This window comes from Vulpes vulpes, chromosome 2 (genome assembly GCF_048418805.1).
Source record: "Vulpes vulpes isolate BD-2025 chromosome 2, VulVul3, whole genome shotgun sequence".
Taxonomy (NCBI): Eukaryota; Metazoa; Chordata; class Mammalia; order Carnivora; family Canidae; genus Vulpes; species Vulpes vulpes.
Window position 1 is genome coordinate 76,872,577 of NC_132781.1, and position 12,420 is coordinate 76,884,996.

Sequence of the window (12,420 nt, forward strand, 5' to 3'; positions counted from 1 at the left end):
TTCCATTTTTAAGCCTTCAAATCACCTCATTCTATAACGAATATCCTTGTTATAGGAACTTTGTGGACTAGTACATGTACATCTTTAAATCACTACATTCTGGTATTTGTTACCCAGCCCTGGCGATAGTTTTAAAAGCTGGAAACAGAGCCTGAAGGCAAAAATAAAGGGTATGACGTATCCCTAGATTTCTCCTCTTTGGTCTCTTTCCCCTAACTGCTACAGGTAATTGAAAGCCGACTACAGGAAAAGAAGAGAAGCAGAAAAGAAATATATTTAGGAAATACGGACAAAGATTGTCTTGGATTCCATGAAGATCAGCTGTTAGGAGATATGTGACTTAATAATTTTCATTCTGGTAAATTCTTAGTAAATTTCATTCTGGTAATTTTCATCTGGTAAATTCTTAGTACATTCTGGTAATCACAAGCAGTGATTTCATTTGTCACAAAATAAGTTGTTGTTGTTGTTCTCCTCCTCCTCCTCCTCCTCCTCCTCCTTCCTCTGCCTCCCTCCTCCTCCTCCTCCTCCTCCTCCTCCTCCTCCTCCTCCTCCTCCTCCTCCTCCTCCTCCTCCTTCTTCTTCTTCTTCTTCTTCTTCTTCTTCTTCTTCTTCTTCTTCTTCTTCTTCTTTTCTTCACCACTGAAGGTTTACCTGTCATCCAAGCCCTGGGTTTTTGCTCCTTGTAATGAATGCCAGTGCTACTAATTGCTTGTTGTGTAAATTTGACATCCTGTGTATTTAGCCTTACCAATTTATTTTCTAATGTTATGTATTCTGACTTGCTAATCTTACAAACATCTTCATGGCAAGCTTTCCATCTCTCTACATACTTTGTAGCACCTCTGCAGCCACATGGAAATGATAGTGGCTACCTAGTCACTTTATAAATTGATTTCTCTGGACTCCAGTTCTACATTATTTTCTATTCAATATCAAGAGATAAATAAGGGAAACATTTTTTTTCCATAGCCCCTTCCTAAGGTAGACCAATACTAAACATCCCATTTGAGTTTTCCAACCTGTGTTTCCAGGGTCTGGGTGGACCAAAACATGGCATTTTCGTGACAATGACCATGAACCTTTGTTTTGTTTCCTCTCACAGGTCAGGTGGCCGTAGCTGGCACACAAGTAGAAACAGATGTTGTGAAGGGTAAGGAGGTATGTGGTGCCAGTGTCTCGGTTCTGGGAAAAGGAAGCACTTCACAGAGAGTAGGTGCCACCCATAGGGGCTGTCGTCTGCCAAGTGAAACCAGTTTGGCTGAGAGAGCTAAAAATAATTTCCAAGGGTATAAGGTAATGTTTGTTTATACATGAAATTGAACGAATTGAATGAGGGTGTGTGTGTATGTGTCTTTCTGTGTGTGTACCTGGTGCATGCTCCATTCCAACGAGGCCTGTTAACATATTTATGAATCCCAAGTGCAGAAGAACTTTTAAAATTTCATATTTGACCTGTTCAGAAGAATAGAGTTGTTAGATCTGTTATAAGAGGCATAGAAGAAAGTATTTGAAATTTCCTTTGGTTTTTGACTATCTGACTGAGAGCCATGAAGCTTTCCAAAAAGGACCTGGGGCTTTGAAGAGCTAGGCAAGTCACTGGGTGATTGAACCATTACTTAATTCTTCCTCCTAATTCTGTAAGCGGAATTAGGTTACATTTGGAGGATTATACCCAAGACCATTATTAGATGGAATTTAGTGCAAAAGCTGGATCTCTTTGGATAAGTTACTAAACTTCTTTGTGCCTCAGTTTTCTCTTCATTTCTATAAAATGTATGACATATATCCACAGTTATAGTACCATACAGAATTGTTTCACTACCCTAAATAATCTCTGTTTTAAGAGGCCCTTCAAGTAGTTCTTATGCATGTTCATGTTTGACAATTATTGCATTAGAGAATAGAATTTGTGAAAGCTGAAGAAATAGCCAAGAGATTTAGACTGTCTTAAATCACACATCTAAATTGAAGCCATGATTGATTTATCCTGCTGTCCTCTCAACACATATTTGGGTACATGACTAGTCCAGTCTTCAGAAGGATTTGGGAACTTTCAGAGTTGAAGCCTCTACTTCCTTCTTCGCTGGAATTTTAGGACACTCTCTTCTCTCAGCATACTAACTGGAAAATAGGATAGAGCTGTGGAAAAGACACTGATTTATTTTTAAGAGAAAATATTGTATTACTGAAAAATTTCTCTCAGCATACTAACTGGAAAGTAGGATAGAGCTGTGGAAAAGACACTGATTATTTTTAAGAGAAAATATTGTATTACTGAAAAATTTCACTATATACCAAAGGACAGAGAAAAGTATAACAAACCTGTGCTAAACTTTAATAATGATCAACTTGTGTCCTATCTTGTTTTATCTATATTCATATTCATCTCTCCCTCTATCCCAAATTATTTTTGAGTGAATCCAAGATAATAATTTCATTTCACTTGTAAATATATATGGTCCAGAAAGATAGAAGAAAAGGGATCACTTCCCAACTAATTTTATGGGACTGCTATTATCATGGTAACAAAACCAGAGAAAGATATTATAAGGAAAATAAACTATAGACCAATGTTTCTCCTGAACATGGAATCAAAAATCCTTAACAAAATATTTTCATTAAAAAAAAAGATTTTATTTATTTATTTGACAGAAAGAGAGAGAGAGAGCATAAGCAGGGGGAGCAGCAGGCAGAGGGAGAGGGAGAAGCAGGTAGAGGGAGAAGGAGAAGCAGGCTTCCAGCTGAGCAGAGAGCCTGATGTGGGCTCAATCCCAGGACCCTGGGACTGTGACTTGAGCTAAAGGCAGGCACTTAACCCACTGAGCCACCTAGGTGCCCCAATAAAATATTTTCAAATCATAACTAGCCAAATGTTAAAAAAAAAAGTTAATAATAATAGCACATCATGTCCAGTAGAATGCAAGGTTGGTTTGACATTCAAAATCAATCAATGTGATTTGCCAGTACAACTATAAGAAACATGATTACTCATAGAAGAGTCCGAAGAGTCAACCAAAAAGCTACTAGAACTAGTATGTGAGTCTAGCAAGGGCACAGATAACAAGGACAATATAAAATTAATTGTACTTTTATGTAATAGCACAGGATAATTGAATATTAAAACTTGAAAAATAGGGCAGCCTGGGTGGCTCAGAAGTTTAGCACCACCTTCAGCCCAGGGTGTGATCCTGGAGACCCGGGATCAAGTCCCACGTCGGGGTCCCTGCATGGAGCCTGCTTCTCCCTCTGCCTTGTGTCTCTGCCTCTCTCTGTGTGTGTCTCTCATGAATAAATAAATAAAATCTTTTTAAAAAGCTTGAAAAATAGTACCATTTACAATGGCATCAGAAAACACGAAATACTTTGGGATAAATCTATCAAAATGGTCAAGATTTGGATGCTGAAAACTATAAAGCACTTATGAGAGAAACTATAGTCAAATCTGTGATGATCCCCAATGTCCCCTATCTCTGGATATTCAAGCCCTAGTATTAATGTCCTTCCACAGTGATGAGGGATGAACTATATAACTAATAGGATATTGTGCACTTGGTAGTGTATGACTTCCAATTCTAGGTCATAAAACATACTGTAGCTTCCACCTTGCTATCTTGGATACCTTTCCCTAGGAAAGTCAATATCCATGTCATGAGGACACTTCAGTAGTCCTATGGAGACCCCCAGCATGCAGTGGGGATCTGAATCCTTCCTTGATAGTCATATGAGTGACACACTAGAAATCAATTCCTCAGCACCAATCAAACCTTCCCGGGACTGCATCCCTGGCTGACATGTTGACTGCAACCTCTTTAAAGACTCGGAACTAGAATCAGCTAAACTACTCCCCAACCCCTGAACCACGCTCATGGACAACAGAAACTTTGCAATAATAAGTGCTTATTGTTTGAAGCCATTAGGTTTTGGAGTAATCTTTTATGCAGTAATAGAACACTAACATGGGTTTTGGTGCTAAATTGAGGTGCTGCCATAATAAATATTTAAAAATGTGAGAGTGACTTTTTGTTTTGTTTTGTTTTTTGTTTTTGCTTTTGTTTTTTGAGAGTGGCTTTCTAAAAAAAAGATTTTATTTATTTTTTCATGAGAGACACCAAGAGAGAGGCAGAGACACAGGCAGAGGGAGAAGCAGGCTCCCTGTAAGGGAGCCTGATGCAGGAATTGATCCCAGGACCCCAGGATCACTCCCTGGGTGGAAAGCAGGCGCTAAATCACTGAGCTACTGAGGGGATCCCCTGAGAGTGGCTTTTGAATGGTGTGGTCAGAAGAAGCTATCAGGACTTTGAGAGGCATGTTAGTGAAAACCTAAAGAGTATTGATGAGATGGTCATGTGATTTTTATCCTTCGTTCTGTTAATGTTCTATATCATATGAGTTGATTTTGTATGTTGAACCATCCTTGTATCCCAGGGGTAAATCCCACTTGGTTATGGTGTATGATCCTTTTAATGTGGTGTTGAGTTCAGTTTGCTAGCATTTTGCTGAGGATTTATACATCAATGCTCATCAGGGATACTGGTTTATAGTTGTCTTTTCTTGTGTTGTCTTTGTCTGGTTTTGAGAATCTAATCGTGGCTCATCTGGCACCAAATCTCCCACCTCTCCACTGTAGTCCTATACTTACCTTTCAAACAGATTTGGAAGACTGGGGAGAGAAAAGTGTCTACAGGACTAGCTATTTGAGATTAAATATTACTATACGTTATTACATAGGAAATTAATTTTAAAAATAATAATGACAGCCTTAATATGTAAAGTATTGTGAATCCTCGATATATTTTGAGGATTCTTCTCCTTTCAAAGTCGTGTGGAATATATTTTAAAGGATTTCCCACTTTCCAGCCACAGGGATAGTTATTTAGGAGTTTATAATGAAAAGACTTATCTAAAGAATTGAACAGGCATCAATAAAAAAATGCCATTAATCAATATAAAATTAAAATATAACATGGACCAAACCCTGCATATTGAAACTTTCCCGCATAAATTTTTGCTAAACCATTAAAATATGTATGTGTAGGAGGAGTTGTATTTTTTAAAGAATATTGATAAAACTTGTAGCAGAAGCATAATGGATTTGAGAAGGCTGCTAGTATGAGCTTAAAGGAAAATAAGATATTACCAGACACTGGAGGCAGAAAGTTTAGCAGAAAGATCTAAGATGTTGTCTCAGAGACCATTCAAATGACTGGTTTTCTAAGGAACTTTAAGGCTATTAATTCCCAGCACTGTCAGCGGAAGCTCAAGGTAAAGGAACACTCACCTCAAAGAGATTTATGGTTGTGGATTTTGACTAATAGAGTGAATCTCTAATAGAGTTGTAGGGAAGGGGCACCTGGGTGGTTCAGTCGGTTGTGTCCAACTCTTGATTTTGGCTCAGGTCATGATCTCAGGGTCATGAGATTGAGCCCTGCCTAGCATGGAGCCTGCTTAAGATTCTTTTTCCCTCTGCCCCGCAATCCTTGCCCCCCCTCATTCTTCTCCCCCCCCCAAAAAAGAGTTGTAGGGGAACTATAAAATGTTTTTAATTTTTTTTTTAAGATTTTAGAATTTTTTTTATTCATGAGACATAGAGAGAGAGAGAGAGGCAGAGACATAGGCAGAGGGAGAGGCAGGCTCCCTGCAGGGAGCCTGATGTGGGACTCCATCCCAGGATCCCAAGACCCCAGGATCACGCCCTGAGCTGAAGACAGATGCTCAACCACTGAGCCACCCAGGTGTCCCAGGGAACTACCAAATGTTTAAGGGAATTATGTCATCAGAAATATTACCATCTTAGAATGATATCCAGTTTCTATTCAAAATTCTTGATTCTTTCATAATTTTTAATTTCTTTCCACTTAAGGATACTGATTTGTCAAGCCAGAAGATCTACATTTAAATGCTTGCATTTGCATTTACCAGTGGCTGTCAAGGATGCTTAATTTTTTTGAGCTTCATAGGATTGTTTTGAAGAGAAAATATAATAATGTATAAAAATATTTTGTAAGCAGGAGCTTAATACATTTTAGCTTTTAAAATGAATTGTCACTGATATTTATGACTTCTCTGAGGTCAAGATTCTGCTTTGGCATTACCATGGAACACATAAGGAGACAGGGAAAACTATTCCATCCTCTGTAGGCAGAAGGACAAGAGTTTCTGTTCACATTCCCTTACCCACCAGGGCAAATGTGATGTTAATAAAGACACCTCCACATTAGAGAAGGTGAATGTGGTCTTTAACAGCCTTTTTAAAAATTCAGAGTCTATTATCATGTTTTTTTGTTATTGAAGTTATAATGTAAAGTTATAATTTATCAATGAAAATATTAAAAAATATGAGTTTAGTATTATAAATGAAATCTCTTCTCTGTTCCCATCCCTATCCTGGTCCTCAGGGGGAATTATTTTCAAGGTTCATGTGTACCCTTTAGGACTTCTTCTTTTATTTTATTTTTATTTTTTTTGTAGCTGTTCAAAACTCTTAAAAACCAAAATGTTTCTTGAATAAGAAAGAACAGCTTCAACATATGGTATCTTTACTTGTTCATTCTCTTGATGAGAATAAATAGGTCACCAAAAACAAAGTGGCTAAGTCAAAAGCATTTCTTTTACATTAAAGGAGGCTGGGAAAAGAGGCACAGGGAACCTCATCTCTCCATATTTTTAGTTCAATTGTCCACATTTTCCCTCATTTTAAGTGTCATTATTACACATTCCTAACTGCTACTTAGAGAAATTCTAGACTCTAACAGGTGAAACCTCATCTGGTATTTTTAAATATTTCAAAATATCTACACTCATGGATCTGAGTTTAAGGAATTAAAAAAAAAGGCTCATGAATTCTCTACTTCATTTCGCTGGGATCTTAAGACATTTTATGAAATATAGACAAGCTGAAGCTTATTAGCAATTAGAGATTTTACAGTGTTTCTGCTTCACTTCAATCCTCCTCAGGGCTGTTTCCATCACTTCCTCTTCCTCAAGAGTCCAGAAACCCCTCCAGGTCCTTGGACTGCAGCTCCATAGATCAGACCCCAGGCCAGTCGGTGGCATGCTTCCTTCTGCCCGTGTGAAGGACACAGCCTGCGACCCAGTCCACCCCACGATGTCTTCTCAATTAGGGCAGGCCGGAAAACAACTGTGATCAGTATTTCAGCTCTGTGGACAATTTCCCTCGTGTGGCCCAATGATGGAGGCCATTCAACCATTCAGCAGGCCCACCAGCCCTGCGACAATCATACTCCAGGCGTGCTCCCTGGCCTGCCCCTTTAGGACTTCTAGGCATATATGTATAAAAAGTGTTATGTGATTCTTAAACAAAATTTAAGTCATCCATATTTTTCTTCCTGAGGAATAATCACTATTAAATTCTGATGTGTGTGGTTTTAGTCTGTTGGCTGTATACAAGCACATGCATACAGACATTTTTAAACTTCATGAAATGTAAGCCCATAAAGAATTGTAAGGATTGTTGCAGCCTAGGGTCCTCAGGACCCTGAAGAATTCTTGTGACTGGATATAAGAGCTAGGGATTGCTCCCATTCATTGGAATTTAGCTTTTGACTTGAGGAGCTAGGAAGGGTGAAAGACGGCATCATTTACGACATTGCATTCAGCAGTGTTTTTAGATCAGAGAAACCAATTTGAATGATTCATCTTTGTTGAAACTCAGTTTTGGTGTCTGCCTCCCTCCCAACCTCCCCAAAGCAGTTCTTTCATTCAGAATAGCATTTAACATAAATCATAACTCCGGAAAAAATGAGAGAGTTGCTTCAGTAAACATAAAAAGTTTATCTTCTGTTTGAACCTAATACCCAGAAAGTTGTAATTCTTTCTATCAAAATGAATTTTTACTAGACAGTTGACTTCAGATCCTTGCTTTCTTGGTATTTTCTCAGCTGTAGATAGGAACATTACATGTGGTAAATATTGAATTGTAATTTAAAGTATCCAAGGGTGTTTTAAGACTTTTTAATGTTGTGGATGTTCTTACTTTTGGAAGATTCATGCTGAATCATGGCAAACACAGTAAAATGCATTCATATTAAATAGATTTTTCTTTTTGCTATTTTAGCTATCCGTTTGTAGTTATTTTTTGCTAAGTATTTTTTAAAATTATTTTGAGTTTGTTAAGAATAAGCTATTTTGTTCTAATGAGTCATACTTTTAAAATTCCTCATATATTTTTGGTACTCATTAGAAAGCTCACTGTGACTATAGTATTCAATGGATGAAGTAGTCCTGGAGCTGTAATGCTTTTATTTCTGTTTTAGAAGAATCTTTTCTGTTCTCACGAACAAGAGTTTAACAAGATTAGAATGATTAGAATCACATTAGAACACACAAAATAATCTGTTGTTCAGGTTTTCTTCCCAGAGATTCTGATTCATTTGATGTAGGATGGTTCCTGGTACCAGTACTTTTTTTCAAATCTCCCTCAACTCAGGAGATTCTCATGTGTAGTCAGGATTGAGAACCCCTTGTTTAACATTAATAAATAGTTGGATAAATTAATTACCGGACAAAATTTTAAAATAAAAATAAAATATGTAAATATATAAATACATATAAATAGTATAATATAAATAATACATAAATATTTAATTATAATATATAAAATAAATGTAAATAAAAACAAAGATAAATTCTCTAACATAAAACAAGAACAATATCCCTAACTTTCAAAAAGTTTAAAATTCTAGTGTTTGCATTGATCAGTCATAACTAAGTTGCTATTGAAAAGAAAAATTAATAATTTGCTGAGTGAATTGAGATTGCTGGACAAGATGTCACTTGTGCTCAAGGAACACGCCTCTGGCATTACAGCAGATTTCTGGGTACAGAGTGTGGGGCAAAACTTCGTGCTGTTGTCATCTTGGGAAGACTGTCATAGTCACATGTTGGAGGAAATTCTGTGTTGCCAAGTGTGGCTGTGGAGGATCTTTTTCATACTTCTTTAAGATGCATATAATCAAGATCTGTCTTTAGAAGATACTGACTCATTGACTGAAGCCAGGAGACTGGGTTTTATAATCTCTGGAGGGCCCCTGTAGTTCTATGAGTTTCATCTCACAGGATGAACAGCATTAGGGAGTCAACTGACATACTGTCCCCTAAGAATTATTGTCAGGAGCAACTTCAAATATGACCCAGAATTAGTTCCTTATGGTTTTATTCTCTCATGATCATGGGCTGAAAGATATGAAGCATATGATATTGGATATCAGGTCAGGAAGAAGATATAGAGGCACAGAGGATAGTTTTGGATGAAGATATGAGATTTATTGAGTCTCAAATATATTACCCCAGTAGCCTAGTTAAGAGATGGTCATAACTTGGATGGTTGGTTTAATATAAGAACAAACTAGAGGAATGCCTGGGTGGCTCAGTGATTGAGCGTCTGCCTTTGGCCCGGGGCATGATCCTGGAGTCCTGGGATGGAGTCCCACATTGGGCTCCCTGCATGGAGCCTGGTTCTCCCTCTGCCTGTGCCTCTGCCTCTCTCTCTGTGTCTCTCATGAATAAATAAATAAAAAAAAGAACAAACTAGAAAAAAAACAGGTATGTTAGGAACGAGTAGTTGGGAAGATTGTGAGATGCTCTGAATGGGAGGTCTCAAAGACAATTATTTTTGTGACTGCTTTATCAGGAGGTATATTTTATTAAGCTAGTGAGCCAGCATAAAAGTCTTCTTTCAAGTGTAACTTTGGATTCATTCTGTCCTGGCTCAAGTCCTGGCTCTACGATACACAAGCTATATAGCATTGGACAAGTTACTTAACCTCTTTGAGCCTCATTTTCTACATCTATGAAATAAAGATAATAATAGTACCTACCTTGTAGATTGTTGGTGAGGAGTAAAGGAGTCAACACATATAAAGTGCTTACATGGTCACTCAAAAAATGTTAGCTATTCCTATAATAATACCATTAGATGAAGGGGAAATATTTCACAGGAAGAATGAAAAGTCTTATCTTCAATTAATTGGAAGTTTAGAGAAAACAATTATGAGAACTGCACTAAGCCTGCCCTCTATCCCACAATATGTTGAGAAAGATAGACACACATAACCCAAATAAACCTGATGTAAAGGAGAGTATCATATATGCTAAAACAGATACTGAATAACGGATTCCTAGAGTATGAGGAACATTCTGGTCATTGGTCAGTTAATTGTCTCCTTAACAACCATTTTCCCTTGCTTTTTAAAGATCCCCAGCAGGCACATGGATGACTCAGTTAAGCATTTGACTCTTGATATCAGCTCAGGCCTCCAACTCAGGGTTGTGAGCTCAAGCCATATATTGGGCTCTAAACTGGGTGTGGAGCCTACTTAAAAACAAAAATCCTCCTGATTGTTCTTTGGGAAATAATCCCTTCCCCATTTCAACGATATGTTTTTGATGTTATCAACCCCATTCTGAATTGTAGGGATGGACTCTTGATTGATCTAAGCCTATTGGCATCCTTCCTGCCTCTGTGATCTGAGTGTTTATAACCCCCCTAAACCCATATGTTGAAATTCTCACTTCCAAAGTTGATGATATTGGTAGGTAACTCTGGGAGGTTATTAGGTCATGAGGGTGGAGCCCTCATGAGTGGGATTAATGTTTTTGTAAAAAAGACCGCAGACAAACCCTCTCAACCTCTTCCACCATATGAGGACACAGCAAGAAGATGGCTTTCTGTGAAGCAGGAAGTGGCTCGTATTAGACACCAAAACTGCTGGCACCTTGATCTTAGACTTCCCTGCTTCCAGAACTGTGAGAAATAAATTTCTGTTGATTGTGAGTCACCAGTCTATGGTGTCTTGTTATAATAATCTCAATGGGCTAGGACACTGCCCCTGTAATTGGTGTAGGCATGTAGGCAAATAAGATACAGGGAAATAGATGTTTGCTGAAGACAGAGTCTTCCTTGGTATTTCTCAAGTGCTTCCAGTAAGGAGTTTTCTCTTTCTGTGGACTTTGTATTGTGAGAATGTACAACCATTTTGTTTCCAACTATGAAGAGATCCTGCGAGCAGAATTGAGAAAATCACAGAAGAATGGCAGGATGACACACTGAAACTCTTGACCAAACTATCTGAAGTCAGTCTATAATTTAAAGCAACATGATCCTATACATTTAAACCAACTCAAGTTGGCTTTTCTGTTGCTTAAAACCCAAGAAATCCTGACTATTGTAGTCAGAGACAGTAATTCATTTCCATGGGCAGGGCAAGAAGTGTAGGAATGGAGGAAACTTCTTGGGGCCTGGTTTTGAAGGGATGCCAGCCTCCTACAGGCAGATAGTAAAATAAAGTACATTCCAAGCAAAGAGAACACCTTGAACATAAGCCTGGAGACAAGAGAGTATAAGGCATTTTCTGGAAGTGGGCAGTGGACCCCGTCTGGCTGGAATATAGAGTATGTATGTGGCATACTGGAAGGTAACCTAGAAAAACAGGAAGCAGGCAAAGAATAAAACCTTTGAACACCAGGCTAAGTATTTGGGGTTTTATGCTGTGTTTAAATGCCAACTGTCAAAGATAAAAGACAGCTGAACCTTGTGTTTTAGAAAGATAACTCTGGCAGCAGAGTGATGGATGGATTGGAATATTCCAGGACAAAGGCAAAATGGTCATGAATCAGGGCAGTCTGATGAACTAAAATAGGGGGTGGATATGAGAGATGTAAAGAATATAGCCCAGATTGGATTTGGGAGGAAAGGAAAAGGCAGGGGAATGTTATGCCTACAAGGTATAGAGTATAAGTGTCTAGAAGGCCTCTGCCCTTGATAAAGCTGGAGGAGGCAATATTGGAGTGAAGTGGTGATGAGTTCAGTTTTGGACACTTTGAATTTAAGAGATCAGTGGAACATACACTGTGTAGGAGGGTCAGAGATTAGATTAGAGCTACTGCAGGAAATCAGAGCTGGCAAGCACAATTTTGCAAGGGATTCCCACAAAGAAGATAACTGATGGCACAAAGTGGAATGAGGTCCCTGAGAAAGTCATGGAAAGGCTCATAGGAGGCTGACCAAAACTGAATGTGGAGATTCCTTATCTTTAGAGTTGAGCAAAGAAGCCCAAGCCTCTGAAGGGTGTTGGCTGGAGAGGTAGGTATGCACATTAGTAGGAGCATCAAACAAAGGCAGAACTTCCAAGGGGGTGGACAATAGGATAGATGTTGTGGAGATGCTGGGCAGAGTCAAGACAGAAGAAGCTATTGTCCTTGAAGAGAGAAGGTGAAGGGTGACCTCTGCTCTTTCAAGAACCTCTCTGACTAAGGAAAGGTAAACGTAACAGGCAATGAAGTAGCTTTAGGGAAAAACAAGGTCAAGTTTTCTTAGGATAAGGAAATGTGAGTGTTTTTGTACACAATCCAAAGACCATTCTAACGTCTAATATTTTCGATGTGTTGCTTTGTTACTAG

General features: G+C 38.3%; 1 long non-coding RNA gene across 1 annotated transcript; it reads left to right on the plus strand.

Moving 5' to 3' along the window:
- The first annotated feature begins 225 nt into the window (after window positions 1-225).
- Window positions 226-7,377, plus strand: LOC140596150 (uncharacterized). Its single transcript, XR_011998166.1, has 3 exons — window positions 226-358; window positions 1,106-1,296; window positions 6,958-7,377. It is a non-coding gene; the product is annotated as an uncharacterized lncRNA (long non-coding RNA).
- Window positions 7,378-12,420: the final 5,043 nt, after the last annotated feature.